This window comes from Microcaecilia unicolor, chromosome 1 (assembly GCF_901765095.1).
Source record: "Microcaecilia unicolor chromosome 1, aMicUni1.1, whole genome shotgun sequence".
NCBI lineage: Eukaryota > Metazoa > Chordata > Amphibia > Gymnophiona > Siphonopidae > Microcaecilia > Microcaecilia unicolor.
In genome coordinates this window covers 22,451,259-22,467,539 of record NC_044031.1, presented here as the reverse complement: position 1 = coordinate 22,467,539, position 16,281 = coordinate 22,451,259, and the positions used below count along the sequence as shown (strand labels likewise).

Here is a 16,281-nt window from a genome sequence, read left to right as displayed (position 1 = left end):
GGTAAGGAAGGGAGGGACTTATCAGGGGGGCGGTAAAATGACTGCAACTTGAGCGGCAGGTGGGTAGAATAGACGGATGGAGTGAACTTCAAAGGATGAGAAGCAGTGAGACTGCGGTAGGAGGAAAGGTTGAAAACTGCAGGAGGGCGAAAGCAGTAACCGACGCCGCCCACGCGGCCAAATGGGCGGGGAGAATTGGAGAAGAGATACCTCCATGGCATAGGGCCGCGACTGAGGCAGAGTCGTCGGGGGTGAGCAAGGTTTCAGTTAGGGCGAGCAGTTGAAGGGAATGGGAGATGAAGAGATCATGGTGAAGGAAAGTTTGTTGCAGACCGCGCGGGCATTCAACAGGGCTCACGAGAAGGGGAAGGAGGAGGGAACAGAGATGAGATTGGAGACATCGTGGAAACGTTTGCATGGATGAGACGAGAATGAGGACAGGTGTGGGGGACCTGGGTTGGGATTGATGTGTCCCGTGGATAGCAGGAGAAGGAGCAAGAGAGTGCAGAGGAGGGTGAGGGAGGTAGGGCGACCAAGATGGGATGCGCTTAAGAGGAATGGGGAAGGGTTCATGGCAGGAAGGAGGTGTTGAAGGTTGAGAGCTAGGAAGGAGGAGGAAGCTAGTAGAGATGGTGTGGTGGTGGGGGACAAGGGTGGGTAGGGTATTGTAGTAGTGAGCAGGATGGGACAGGACATGGATGGGCAGTGAGTTAGTGTGCTATACGGCGGTGGGGGGAGGGGGAATAGATTAGGAAGGGACAGGGCAATGAAGAGAATGTGTAAGGGTGCCATAAGTAGTGACTGAGGTGTTACGGGTGCATATGTAGTGATGGTGGTTTGAGAGGCAGATTGGCGGTGGGTAGGTAGGTTGCTGGGCTGGGGGGCAGACAGGCAGGTAGATGGGCTGGGAGGCAGGCGGGTTGAAGGGTGAGCAGTCAGTCAGTCAGGAGAGTGATGGACTGGCAAGGCGGCAGGCGGGGAGGCAGGTAGGTAGTTGTGCAGGTAGGAGGCAGGCAGGTTGTTGATGGGCAGACAAGCAGGCAAGTTGGAGGGCAGGTTGGTTGGCTCGCAGGCAGACAGGCAGGAACAGGTGAGTGCGGTGGAGAGCTCGGCCGCAGGACTGGAACAAGCTGGAATAATTTGGAGGTTGGTTGATAGGCTAGCAGGCAGGCAGGCAGGCAGGAACAGGTGAGTGCGGAGGAGAGCACAGCAGTGGGACTGGAGCAAGCTGGAATAATATGGAGCAGAGCAGCAGGATTGGAACAAGCTGGATCAGGCGGACTAGTACAAGCTGGAGCAGATGGACTGGAACAAGCAGGGAGAAGCTGGATCGGCGGACTGGAACAAGCAGGGAGAAGCTGGATCAAGCTGTGTGGCTCCTCTGGTGAATTTTTAGCTGTGAAAGCTGAGTGAAACTGTTATTACACTCAGTACAAGTAAATTGTTTTTCTCCTGTGTGGCTCCTCTGGTGACGTTTTAGCCATGAGAGTTGAGTGAAACTTTTATTACACTCTGTACATATATATGGTTTTTCTTCTGTGTGGCTCCTCTGGTGAATTTTTAGATTTGAAAGCCGAGCGAAGCTTTTATTACATTCAGTACATATAAATGGTTTTTCTCCTGTGTGGATCCTCTGATGAATTTTTAGATGTGAAAGATTTATGAAGTTTTTATTACACTCAGTACATATAAATGTTTTTTCTCCTGTGTGGCTCCTCTGGTGACGTTTTAGCCATGAGAGTTGAGTGAAACTTTTATTACACTCTGTACATATATATGGTTTTTCTTCTGTGTGGCTCCTCTGGTGAATTTTTAGATTTGAAAGCCGAGTGAAGCTTTTATTACATTCAGTACATGTAAATGGTTTTTCTCCTGTGTGGCTCCTCTGATGAATTTTTAGATGTGAAAGATTTATGAAGTTTTTATTACACTCAGTACATATAAATGGTTTTTCTCCTGTGTGGTTCCTCTGGTGAATTTTTAGACATGAGAGTCGAGCAAAACTTTTATTACACTCTGTACATATATATGGTTTTTCTCCTGTGTGGCTTCTCTGGTGAATTTTTAGATATGAAAGCCAAATGAAGCTTTTATTACACTCAGTACATGTAAATGGTTTTTCTCCTGTGTGGCTCCACTGGTGAGTTTTTTAGACGTGAGAGTTGAGTGAAGCTCTTATTACACTCAGTACATGTAAATGGTTTTTCTTCTGTGTGGCTCCTCTGATGAAGTTTTAGCCATGAAAGTTGAGTGAAACTTTTATTACTCTCTGTACATATATATGGTTTTTCTTCTGTGTGGCTCCTCTGGTGAACTTTTAGCTGTGGAAGCCGACTGAAGCTTTTATTACACTCGGTACATATATATGGTTTTTCTCCTGTGTGGCTCCTCTGATGAATTTTTAGATGTGAGCGTTGAAAGAAACTTTTATTACACTCAGTACATGTAAATGGTTTTTCTCCTGTGTGGCTCCTATGGTGAGTTTTTAGATGTGAGAGATGAGTGAAACTTTTATTACACTCTGTACATATATATGGTTTTTCTCCTGTGTGGCTCCTCTGGTGAATTTTTAGATATGAAAGCCAAGTGAAGCTTTTATTACATTCAGTACATGTAAATGGTTTTTCTCCTGTGTGGCTCCATTGGTGAATTTTTAGACGTGAAGGCTGAGTGAAGCTTCTATTGCATTCAGTACATATATATCGCTTTGCTCCTGTATGGCTTCTCTGGTGATTTTTTAGATGTGAAAGATTTATGAAGCTTTTATTACACTCAGTACATGTAAATGGTTTGTGGCCCGTGTGGATCCTCTGGTGAACTTTTAGATGTGAAAGGCGAGTGAAGCTTTTATTACACTCACTGCATGTAAATGGTTTGACTGCTGTGGGGGTCTGTTGATGTTTTACAGCTGAAGGCTGAGTGATGCTTCTATTACACTCAATAGATGTAAATGATTTCTCATTTTTCTGATTCCTTTTGTGCATTTGGAGTTCTGAAAACGGGGAACTTTTACTACTCTTAGAATAAATAAAGCTCATGATGTTACTGAGCTCCCTGTCATTTCTCTCACACTTACTGACTCCATCCGTTGAGTCTCCTGCAGGGTCTCTCTGTTCGTTTGATTTCCGCTTACAATTCTTTGTGTTAATCCTCTCAGTTTTTTGGGAAATATTCTCTGTTTTTCTGTGGATCTCTTCTATTTCTACAAGGGGTTCTTCTTGCTTCTTTTGTCGCTTCCCTCCTTGTGTGATCTGAGGATCTGTTGGATATAAACAGAAAGTATTAATCATGAGTTAGAAGAGAGTGGAGGTTTTTAAGATATTACCTACCTATAATAAGAAAGATTGGCTTCATGGCCAGCCTGCAGTGTAATGGTATTTTTGAAATGTGGAGTCAGGAAAGATACACAGCACATCTCCTGACTACAGAAATCTGAGTTCTAAGCTCCTGAACAATACTGACAAACAATGAAACAGGGCAGTAATTATAAAAATAGAAATAGGTTTATTTTAGCAGCTCATAAATTGTTAGAATAAAGGAAGCAACAACAATAGGAGAATTATGCACAAAGGCTAGGCCCTTCATGGAAAAAATGACCTGCCCTTATTATGAAGGGTTGCAAGGAAACACAAGCACAGACCCCAGGCCCAGAATCTAGGACCACCTGCTTCTTACCCAATAGCAGGACAGAACTGCTTTATACAACCTGATGATGAAGTCTTGTCCTTGAAGAGATGCAGCAGGAGGCAGGCAAGAGCACTGAAGGGTTCAGAAAAGTCCCAGCAGTGGGTGGAGTCTTATGAGCTAGAAAACATGAGAGAACACTAGCTCGGAGCTGGTGAGGTCACCAGACTTTTCAGGACTGCAGAGGTGCTTCTTATTTTTTTTTTTTTATTTATTTATTAACTTTTCATAACTTTACAAGCATTATACTTGCAACATGAAACACAGATATGATTAATACACAACATCCAAATAGGAATAAAATTATTCTAAAGAAAAACATTAATGTTTCATCATATCTTCCTTTGACCACAATTAAAGAGGAAGGAGTCAAAATTGTTCAGGGGAACATAAAAAAGAAAAATTATAGGAAAAGGCCTAGCCTTAAATACCACCATAGAATACTTTATGTTGGTTTTATCATTTGACAAGCTTTTTCATATTTATAAATTCTCTCAATTGTGTTGGTACAAAAAACACATACTTTATGTTTAGATATTTTATAACACACTTGCAAGGATAAGCAAGTAAAAAAGTTGCCCCTAAAGACCTGGTTTCCTCTCTCATTTCCAGCAGAGGTGCTTCTTATACACAATTTCTGGCTGTAGCACATGGTCCTGGGGTTAACAAACATCACCCCTTCTTCCGGACTCTCTGACCTGGGAAAGTACTGGAGTGTTGGGTGTTGTTGGGAAAGGAATGGAAACCAAAAATGAGTATGTTTTAATGCCTTTGTGTTGCTCTGTGGTGCGGCTGCACCTCGAGTGTTGTGTTCAGTGAAGGTCGCTGCATCTCGGGGAGGGTGTAGTGGAATTGGAGAAGGTGTAGAGAGGGGCTACAGAAATGATAAAAGGGATGGATGACTTCCCCAGGAGGAAAGGCTAAAGCGGCTAGGGCTGCTCAGCTTGGACAAAAGACGACTGAAGGGAGATATGATAGAGGTCTATATAAAAAAATGAGTGGAGTGGAGCAGGTGGATGTGAGTTGCTCTTTTACTCTTTCCAAGAATGCTGGGACTAGGGGGCAAGCAATGAGGCTGCAGAGTAGTAAATTTAAAATGAACCGAGAAAATATTTCTTCACTCAATGTGTAATTAAACTCTGGAATTCATTTCCAGAGAATATAGTAAAAGCAGTTAGCTTAGCGGGGTTTAAAAAGGTTTGGATGGCTTCCTAAAGGAAAGGTCCATAGACCATTATTAAACTGACTTGGGGAATATCCACTGGTTATTTCTGGGATAAGCAGCATAAAATGTATTGTACTTTTTTGGGAACGTGCCAGGTAATTGTGACCTGGATTGGCCACTGTTGGAAACAGGATACTGGGCTTGAGGGACCTTCAGTCTGTCCCATTGTGGCAATACTTACATACTTATGTGTTAGCAAAAGGTGTAGATACATATCTGTAGCATGTATTCTCCAAGGACAGCAGGCTGATTGTTCTCACGATTGGGTCGTCGTCCGCAACGGCCCAGGAGACCGGCAAATCCCTAAGAAAACAAAACACTTCTAGAGCGCACCAGCGCGTGGGCAGAACGAACCGTGCATGCATGAACGGCTTCCCGCCCGCAGAGCGGGCGTGCCCTCCTCAATTTAATAAAAAGCAAAACAAAGAAATAGAACTCCAAAGGGGAGGAGGGTGGGTTTGTGAGAACAATGAGCCTGCTGTCCTCGAAGAATACCTGCTACAGGTATGTACCTACACTTTCTCCGAGAACAAGCAGGCTGCTTGTTCTCACAATTGGGGTATCCCTAGCCCCCAGGCTCACTCAAAACAAGAAACATTGGTCAATTGGGCCTTGCAACAGCGAGAACATAATAAAGATTGACCTGAAAGAAACACAACTAAGTGAGAGTGCAGCCTGGAACAGACCAGAAATGAGCCTAGGAGGGTGGAGTTGGATTCTAAACCACGAACAGATTCTGCAGCACCGACTGCCCAAACCGACTGTCGCGTCAGGTATCCTGCTGAAGGCAGTAGTGAGATATGAATGTGTGGACTGATGACCATGTTGCAGCCTTGCAAACCTCTTCAATAAAGGCTGACTTTAAGTGAGCCACTGACGCAGCCATGGCTCTGACATTATGAGCCATGACATGGCCCTCCAGAGTCAGCCCAGCTTGGGCATAAGTAAAAGATATACAATCCTACTACTACTACTACTTATCATTTCTATAGTGTACTAGACGTACGCAGCGCTGTACACTTGAACATGAAGAGACAGTCCCTGCTTGACAGAGCTTATAATTTAATTAGGACAGACAAACAGGACAAACAAGAGATAAGGGAATATTAAAGTGAGGATGATAAAATAAGGTTTCTGAACAAGTGAACAAGGGTTAGGAGTTAAAAGCAGCATCAAAAAGGTGGGCTTTTAGCTTAGATTTGAAGACAGTCAGAGATGGAGCTTGACGTACCGGCTCAGGAAGTCTATTCCAGGTATATGCTGCAGCAAGATAAAAGGAACGGAGTCTGGAGTTAGCAGTGGAGAAGGGTGCAGATAAGAGAGATTTACCCAGTGAACGGAGTTCCCGGGGAGGAATGTAGGGAGAGATGAGAGTGGAGAGGTACTGAGGAGCTGCAGAGTGAATGCACTTATAGGTCAATAAGAGGAGTTTGAACTGTATGCGGAAACGGATAGGAAGCCAGTGAAGTGACTTGAGGAGAGGGCTAATATGAGCATAACGACCCTGGCGGAATATTAGTCCTGCAGCAGAATTTTGAACAAATTGAAGAGGAGAGAGATGGCTAAGTGGGAGACCTGTGAGAAGCAAGTTGCAATAGTCTAAGCGAGAGGTGATAAGAGCGTGGATCCGCTAGCCAATTAGAGATTGTGCGTTTTCCAATTGCGACTCCCCTCCTGTTGGGATCAAAAGAAACAAACAACTGGGCGGCCAGTCTATAGGGCTTTGTCTGCTCCACCTAAAAGGCCAATGCTCTCTTACAGTCCAAAGTGTGCAACTTGTCCTCACCAGGGCCGGTATGTGGACGGGGAAAAAATGTTGGCAAGACAACTGACTGGTTCAGATGGAACCCCGAGAACCTCCTTCGGCAAGAACTTAGGATGAGTGCGGAGGACTACTCTGTTATGATGAAACTTGATATAAGGTGCATGCACTACCAGGGCTTGGAGCTCACTGACTCTATGAGCTGAAGTAACAGCCACCAAGAAAATGACCTTCCAGGTCAAGTACTTCAGTTGGCAGGAATTCAGTGGCTCAAAAGAAGCTTTCATCAGTTGGGTGACAACGACATTGAGATCCCATGACACTGGTGGAGGTTTCACAGGGGGCTTTGACAAAAGCAAACCTCTCATAAAGCGAACTACTAAAGGCTGTCCAGAGATAGGCTTACTGTCTTCACGTTGATGATAAGCACTAATCGCACTAAGGTGAACTCTTACGGAGTTGGTCTTGAGACCAGACTCTGATAAGTGTAGAAGGTATTCAAGTCCATGTAGGACAAGAAAAAGGATCTAGGGCCTTGCTGTCACACCAGACGGCAAACCTCCTCCAATTGAAAGAATAACACTTTTTCGTGGAATCTTTCCTGGAAGTAAGCAAGACTCGGGAGACACCTTCTGAAAGACCCAAGGAGGCAATTTCTAAGCTCTCAACATCCAGGCCATGAGAGCCAGAGACTGCAGATTGGGATGTAGAAGCGACCCCTTATTCTGGGTGATGAGGGTCAAAAACACTCCAATCTCCATGGTTCTTCGGAGGACAACTCCAGAAGAAGAGGGAACCAGATCTGATGGGGTCAAAAGGGCACAATCAGAATCATGGTTCCATGGTCTTGCTTGAGTTTCAGCAAAGTCTTCCCTACTAGAGGTATGGGAGGATACGCATACAGAATGTCTGTCCCCCAATGTAGGAGAAAGGCATCTGACGCTAGTCTGTTGTGGGCCTGAAGTCTGGAACAGAATTGAGGGGCTTTGTGATTGATCTGAGTGGCAAAAGATCCACCGAGGGGGTGCCCAACTCTCGGAAGATCTTGTGGACAACTGCCATGTTTAGCGACCACTCGTGAGGTTGCATGATCCTGTTCAACCTGTCGGCCAGACTGTTGTTTACGCCTGCCAGTTACGTGGCCTGGAGAAACATGCCGTGATGGTGCGCCCAAAGCCACATCCGGACGGCTTCCTGACACAGAGGGCGAGATCTGGTGCCCCCCTGCTTGTTGGTGTAATACATAGCAACCTGATTGTCTGTCTGAATTAGGATGATTTGGTTGGACAGCCGAACTCTGAAAGCCTTGAGAGCGCTCCAGATCGCTCGTAATTCCAGGCGGTTGATCTGAAGACCCTTTTCCTAAAAGGACCAAGCTCTTTGAGTGTGGTCCGTCTACATGAGCTCCCCACCCCAGGAGGGATGCATCCGTCGTCAGCATTTTTTGTGGCTGAGGAATTTGGAATGGACGTCCCAAGGTCAAATTGGATCGAATTGTCCACTACTGAAGGGAACTGCAAAAGTCGATGGAGAGATGGATCACATCCTCTAGATTCCCTGTGGCCTGGCACCACTGGGAAGTTGGGTCCACTGAGCTGATCTCATATCTAGGCATGCCATGGGAGTTACATGACCTGTGGAAGCCATGTGCCCTAAGAGTCTCAACATCTGCCGAGCTGTGATCTGTTCAGACACTCGAGCGGACACTAGGGACAGGAGATTGTCTGCCCTTGCCTGCGCTCTCAAAGTCGATGCTTCCCTTGACGTAGACGTCGAAGCCGCCGACCTCGGTACCGATGTCTATGCCAACATCGAAGGACCGGACCAATCTGCAAAACGTTTTTCATGTTAGGTCCACTTTGATTAAAGAGCACAGCTTACAAGCAGCTGGCAAATGATCGGGCCCAAGGCACTGGAGACACCACGCGTGGGGGTCGGTACCCGAGATGGTCCGGTTGCAGCGAGTACAACGCTTGACGCCGCTGGGAGTCCTCGATGACATGGACGGAAAAACAGCGGCTACAAAATTAAAGGAAAAGAAAACCCGGCCGAGCAGCCTAAAAGCCGGCCACGAAAAAAGAAGGAAACAAACAAGTGTAAAAAAAAACGAAGAAAATAAGGGGAAAAACTAACTTAAAATATTTGTAATGAAATACAAAAACAAAGAATAAAAAAGGGGAGCAGTAAACGCTAGACGAAGTCTCCTTGGCCAAAAATGAGCACAGTGAAAAAACGTGTCACTCAAGTCGCGAATAAAAAGAACTGAGGGCACGCTCGCACTGCGGGCAGGAAGCCATTCACGCATGCGCGGTTTGCTCTGCCCGCGCGCCGGTGCATTCTATAAGTTTTTTGTTTTCTTAGGGATTTGCCAGTCTCCTGGGCCGTCGCAGACGACCCAATCGTGAGAACAAGCAGCCTGCTTGTCCTCCGAGAATTGCAGTTCCTGGAACTCAGGCTCCCACCAGTCCAGTGACGTAGGACTGAGTCCTTCACTTCATGCCCAGGCGTCAAAATGGCTGGTTTAGCGTGACCTGGAGTACATGATGGTGCAAGAATGTTTCTTAGGTGATTGCATTGGGCGAGCAGTTCATAAACGATCCTGTTTTTGCTGAGGCAAAACCTTGAAAAGAATCAGAGAATAGTTCATGCTATATTGCTTCTTGACTTGAAGCAACTGATGTTAAGGTTGTTCCCAGCTCTGTTAGTGTTTATTTATACAGGTGTCTTTATCCCTACAGGCTTAAAAACTGTTCAATTTCTTATTTGCAAAACTATTTCTTCAAGTGTTTTTCTACACACACTGCAAGCTTGTGAAATGATGAGACAACTCACAAAAATCCACAAAACACCGAACACAAATGACCCTTACCAAAAAATTCAAGTGGGCTACATCAATGCCAGATCCGTAGTAAACAAAGCAGTAATAATAACAGACTGGATCACATCCGAAAACCTTGACCTGCTTTTCATCACTGAAACCTGGATCCATGACCAAAAGGATCCAATAATCCTAGACCTATGCCCTCCCGGATACAAAATCACTCACTGGACCAGAAAGGAAAAGAGAGGTGGAGGCATAGCACTAATCCATCGACCCACTTCACCACCGTAACCAATGCCGAGTCCATAACATCCCAGCTTGAAATCGCCTCAATTAGAATCCATCACACGACCCTGCTTGGCCATCTAAACTGTGTCCTGTTTTATAAACCACCAGGCAATTGGAATGAATGCCAACTACATTTCACGGACTTCATATCAAATACCTGTGTCACCAACTCCAATATACTAGTACTGGGAGACATCAACCTTCACCTCGAAGACCCAAATTCATCAAACGCACGTGAATGCAAAGAATTCCTCCAACTATGGGATCTTAAATGGCCACACAACCAAGCAACCCGTCAAAGGGCACACACTCGACCTTATCTCGCACAAACTGTCCACAGACCAGAACCTAATAATAACAAATACTCAATGGTCAAACACACCATGGTCAGACCACTACAAACTAAACCTATCCCTACAATGGCGGAAAAAGGGTTCACACCGCAAACAAGAACAGACAACATACAGTACAAGAGGCCAAATAGACCCAGAAACATTCTGGCAACAGATATATAATAATGAATGGACAGCACAAATGGATACAACATATCTCTCAGATTGGGACAAAAGATGCAAAAGCATATTAGACGAAATAGCACCTTTACAAACAAGAACCTCACGCAGACATAACTCGATACTATGGTACAACGAAGAACTGAAAAAACTAAAAACATAATCCAGGAAACTCGAATGAGCATGGAAAAACCTAAAAGACGCACAAACACTCAACGCATGGAAACAAAGAAGCTATAAATACGCTACAAGACAAGCCAAAAGGCTATACTACAAAACCAAAATAGGGCCAGACTACAAAGACACAAAGAAATTATACTACCTCGTGAACAAACTACTAGACACCTCCTTGGTCACCACAACCAATACAGACATCCCATCTGCAGACAAACTTGCCAAATACTTCAACGAAAAAATAGTAAACTTACGCAATAAATTACCTCAGAACATCACTGACATCGAAAACTTAATCAACTGTATGGATCCAATCTACGGCGAATACCCAGCGGACAGAATCTGGACAAGCTTCACCCCCCTCACCGTTGAAACTGTCGCCCAAGCGATTAAAAGGTTCTCCAAGACTCACTGCAAATTGGATACCTGCCCCAGTTACCTACTAAAATCCACTCCCCACCACTTCATAGCAGACCTCACATCCCACTTAAACTACATGCTCCAACATGGTCTCTTCCCTAAGGATAACGGTGTCACGTCTGTGGCCGTGACCACCCTCAGACTTACCTTGTTCCTGGGGGTCAGCTTCCTAGCTGGCTCCTGTTTCTTCTGTCTGTCCTTTCTGAGCTAGCTCTGGCTCTCTGTGCTGGCTGCATCCAGCAGCATGACACTAATTGCCTCACTATACTGCACCTGTGGGTGTTGCCTGGGTTAGCTCTCTCTTTCTCTGTGTGTGCTGCAAGGACTCACGTACCCAGGGTTCCCGGGGAAGAAGCCTGACAGAATGCCAGGTCCTTGAGAACACAACAAACGGCAACATCCTACTCACCCCAATACCAAAAGAAACCAAGAAAAAAACAACTGGCAGTCAAACTGATGGAAAGCTTGGTAACCAAGCAAATTACCAACTACATAAACAAATTCTCAATATTACACGAATCACAATCAGGATTTTGTTCCTCCCACAGCACAGAAACTGTACTAATCACTCTATTAGCCAAATTCAAACATGAAATTGCAACAGGAAAAAACGTACTTCTCCTACAATTCGACATGGTAAATCACAAAATACTACTAAATATGCTAGAATACTTCGGAATAGGTGGTAGTGTACTTAACTGGATCAAGGGCTTCCTAACTACTAGAACATATCAAGTGAAGTCAAATTTGAATATATCTTCACCACGGAAAGCAGCCTGCGGAGTACCTCAAGGATCACCACTATTACTGATCCTTTTCAATCTAATGATGGCCCCACTAGCCAAGGCCCTATCCAACCAAGGCCTTAACCCATTCATTTACGCAGACAAAGTCACATTATACATCCCTTACAAACATGATCTAACGGAAATCACCAACAAAATCAAACTCAGCTTGAACATCATGAACTCATAGGCGACTGCTTAGCTGAAATTGGGTGGCGGGGGGAAGAGGGGTTGGTGGTTGAGAGACTAGGATAGGGGAGGGCAGACTTATACGGGGTCTGTGCCAGAGCCGGTGATGGGAGGCGGGACTGGTGGTTGGGAGGCGGGAAATACTGCTGGACAGACTTATACGGTCTGTGCCCTGAAAAAGACAGGTACAAATCAAGGTAAGGTATACACATATGAGTTTATCGTGGGCAGATTAGATGGACCGTGCAGGTCTTTTTCTGCCGTCATCTACTATGTTACTATGTAACTCAAACTTAACACAGAAAAAACACACTGTCTCATCCTCTCATCCCAATACAACACGAACAAACCCACCAATATAAACACCCCAGACTACACCCTACCTATCTCAGACAATCTGAAAATTCTCGGAGTTACAATCGACCGAAACCTCACGCTAGAGAGTCAAGCGAAATCAACAACAAAGAAAATGTTCCATTCAATGTGGAAACTCAAACGAATGAAACCTTTTTTTCCCCGAGGGAAATATTTCGCAAATTGGTACAATCTATGGTACTAAGCCATCTAGACTATTGCAACAGAATCTATGCGGGATGCAAATAACAAATCATAAAGAAACTCCAAACTGCTCAAAACACAGCAGCCAGGCAGAACATATTGCGTTCAAAATCTGCACCCTGGTTCATAAAAGTATATACGGCGAAACCCCGAGTTACATGACAGACCTTATAGACCTACCAACCACAAACACAACAAGATCAACAGGAACATTCCTAAATCTCCACCACCCAAGATGCAAAAGCCTCAAGTACAAATCAACCTACGCATCTGTCAGGGCTCTCACCCAGTCTCTGAAATTGTGAGCCCTTGGGCCACTACCAAGGAGTGGCAGCGGCAGGCAAATCACCCAAGCAGAAAGCAGTGCTGAACACAACAGGCAGGAACCACAGAATATAACTAGAAGAGGCTTTAATAGTAGACAGTAACAATATCCAGTAGCACAGCAAAAGTCAAAGAGCAGGCAGCAAACATGGGTAATCCATAAACTAACCAGAGTCTTTTAGGCAGGCAGAAAGCAAAAGCAAAGTCCAGGTCCAGGCAAAGGGTCAAACACACAGGAAACTTACAGAGCAGGAACTCCAACAAACCAACAGGAACTCAGGATGACCTTTGATACCAAGGCAAGGCAAGCAAGGCTCACAGAAGCTAATAAGCCCCTCAGCAGCTGACCCACAGCTGCAGTAAATCACCAGCCAAGTAAGGTTGCTATTCCAGGACAAACCAGCAGAGCAAGTCTGGCAACCTGGAAAATCCGGACCGGACTCACTGAAGTCTGGAACATGGAAGACATCAGAAAACAGTCAATAGCAGCCACCAGTTCTGGCCACCAGAGAGCAAGGAGAGCACCCACATGGAAAACAGTCACAAAGTGACAGTACCTCCTCCTCAAGGCCCCCCCCTCCCCACTCTCCAGAGGAGATTCCAGTCTCCATGGGTAACAGTGGTGAAACCGACGGAGGAGTTTCAAAACGTGACCAGGAGTAGCTGGACTGGAATTCAGACTGGAGGCAGGACCGGAACTCGGACTGGAACTTGGACTGGATTCAAAGCTGGAACTCAGACTGGATTCAGGACTGGAACTCGGGCTGGAGGCAAGACTGGAACTTGAACTGGATTCAGGACTGCAACTCGGACTGGATTTAGGATTTTCAGGACTGCAACTCGGACTGGAATCAGGATTTTCAGGACTGGAACTCGGACTGGACTTAGAACTGGACTCAAACGCTTGGCTGAAACTCGAGCCAGACTCAGGAACCGCTTGGCAGAAACTCAAGGCAGACTCAGCTTGGCTGGGACAACTCGGCTGGGACTCAACCTCGGAGCGGACTCAGGAACAGCTGGGCTGGAACTCAACCTCGGAGCAGACTCAGGAACTTGGCTGGAACTCAGAGCAGGCTCAGAAGCTTGGCTGTAACTCAGGGCAGGCTCAGAAGCTTGACTGGAAGAGCAGACTCCGGCGCTTGGCTGTAACTCAGAGCAGGCTCAGGCACTTGGCTGTAACTCAGGGCAGGCTCAGAAGCTTGACTGGAAGAGCAGACTCCGGCGCTTGGCTGTAACTCAGAGCGGGCTCAGGCACGTGGCTGTAACTCAGGGCAGGCTCAGAAGCTTGACTGGAAGAGCAGACTCCGGCGCTTGGCTGTAACTCAGAGCAGGCTCAGGCACTTGGCTGTAACTCAGAGCAGGCTCAGAAGCTTGGCTGGAACTCAGGGCAGGCTCCGGCGCTTGACCAGAACTCAGGGCAGGCTCCGGCGCTTGACCGGAATTCAGGGCAGGCTCCGGCGCTTGACCGGAACTCAGAGCAGGCTCAGGAACATCTTGGCTGGAACTCAGGACAGGCTCAGAAGCTTGACTGGGACCCAGAGCAGATTCCGGCGCTTGGCAGGATCTCAGGGCAGACTCAGGCTCATCTGGGCTGGGACTCAGACTCGAAGCGGACTCAGCATCATCTTGGCTGGAACTCAAACTCAGAGTGGACTCAGCATCTTGGCCAGAACTGCAACTCGATCCGGCCTCAGCATCTTGACTGGCACTGGAACTTGGCAGCGGCTTGGCTAGCAGGGCCACTCGAACTGGCATCGGGGGCTCGGTCAGAAGCGTCCCTTGGACTGGACTCAGGGGCTTAACTGGCCGTGCCACTTGAACTGGGAACGGAGGCTCAGCCAGAAGCGCCACTTGACCAGGAATCGGAGGCTCAATTAGAAGCGTCCCTTGGGCTGGACTCAGAGGCTTGACTGAACTTGGATTGGAGGCTCGGTTAGAAGCGCTGCTCGGACAGGAACCGGAGGCTCAATTAGAAGCGTCCCTCGGGCTAGACTCAGAGGCTTGACTGGAAGTGTGTCGCGTGCCCGCCCATGCGGGACGCGCTCTCGAGGTCCTTTGCATACCTTCAGGCTTCTTCCCCGGGAGCGCGGGGTTTGTGAGTCCTTTAAGGCAAAATCACCCTCCAGGTAGAGAGGAGACAAAACTGGACCGGAACTCCGGACTGGAGTTCTACACCGGAACACTCGGAACTGGAACGCACCGGACAGGTGCGCACTGGAGTGGGGCCCGCTGGACTGGACACACTGGAGTGGCCCCACTGGACAGGAACATACAGGAGTGAAACCCGCTGGACTGGAACACACTGGAACGGAACTGGAACATCCTGGACCTAGACTTCACCTACACTTGACTGCCTCCCCCTCGGGTTGAGCCCTCAGGTTCTGGCAGCCGGTAGGACTTACAGGAACAACAGGAAGGAAGGTCCAGGGGTGCCCCCTGGCACCTAGGCGAAGGCAAGGCAGACAAGCAGGAACTGTCCGGGTTCTGGCAGTCAGCAGGAATCAACACAATGACTAGTAGACTGTACCCAGGCTAATAGGAACGCTATACCTAGGCAACCAGTCATACACAGGTACATACACAGAGCAAAACTCAGGAGACTAGAACAGCTATAAACCAGCTAACAACAAGCTGTGCCCAAGCTAACAAGTCATGCACTGGAAACATACACAGAACAAACTCAGGAGACTTAGTAAAGCTATACACCAGCTAACCACAAAGCTGTGCCCAAGCTAACAAGTCATACACTGGAAACAAACACAGAGAACTAGCAGAGCTAGGCACAGGCTACAAACCAGACGGAGCTAAGCTGGCTAATCTAACACTAGGAACAAACACAGAGAGCTATCAGAGCTAGACACAGAAGGGTAGGAAACCCATAGAGCAAAAAACACAGAAGGGCTGAAACCCTACAGAGCTATACACACAGAAGGGCTGGAAACCCACAAGCGATAAACACAGAAGGGCTAAAACCCTACAGAGCTATAAACACAGAAGGGCTGGAAACCCACAAGCGATAAACACAGAAGGGCTGAAAACCCACAGAACAAAAGACAAGGAAAGCAAATGGTGCTAACAGCACACTAACCTCGGGACCTAAGGCACTGCAGAGGAAATGGCAATGCAAAGGCCAGGACTCTAGTTTCCAAATGACTAATAAAGCCCAACACCAGAGCCACAGGTGCAGCAATCACCTTGCAACCAAACAGAGGCTTGACACTCAGAGCAGGCATCCCATAGAAAGTAACAGCGGGAGCCATCTTGGATACTGGCAGAGACGAAGAGGCGGCAGCCATCTTGGAAGAGGCATAGCCCACACAGGTGAGGTTCAGTAGGGCAATCAGCACACAGAGCCAGAGAGAAACTAAGACAGACACAGGAACAAGCAGAAGCCAGCACAGCCACTGACTCCCTGAAACAGGGTAAGTATGAGGGTAGTCACGGCCATAGTCGTGACAAAGTGCTAGTTAAACTTGGATTGGAGGCTCGGTTAAAAGCGCTGCTCGGACAGGAATCAGAGCTTGGCTGGACCTGGAACA

At 46.9% G+C, this 16,281-nt stretch overlaps 1 pseudogene; it reads right to left on the bottom strand.

The window, feature by feature from the left end:
- Positions 1–1,363: 1,363 nt before the first annotated feature.
- The window catches only part of LOC115463349, a 45,414-nt pseudogene continuing 30,496 nt past the window's right edge, over positions 1,364–16,281 (bottom strand).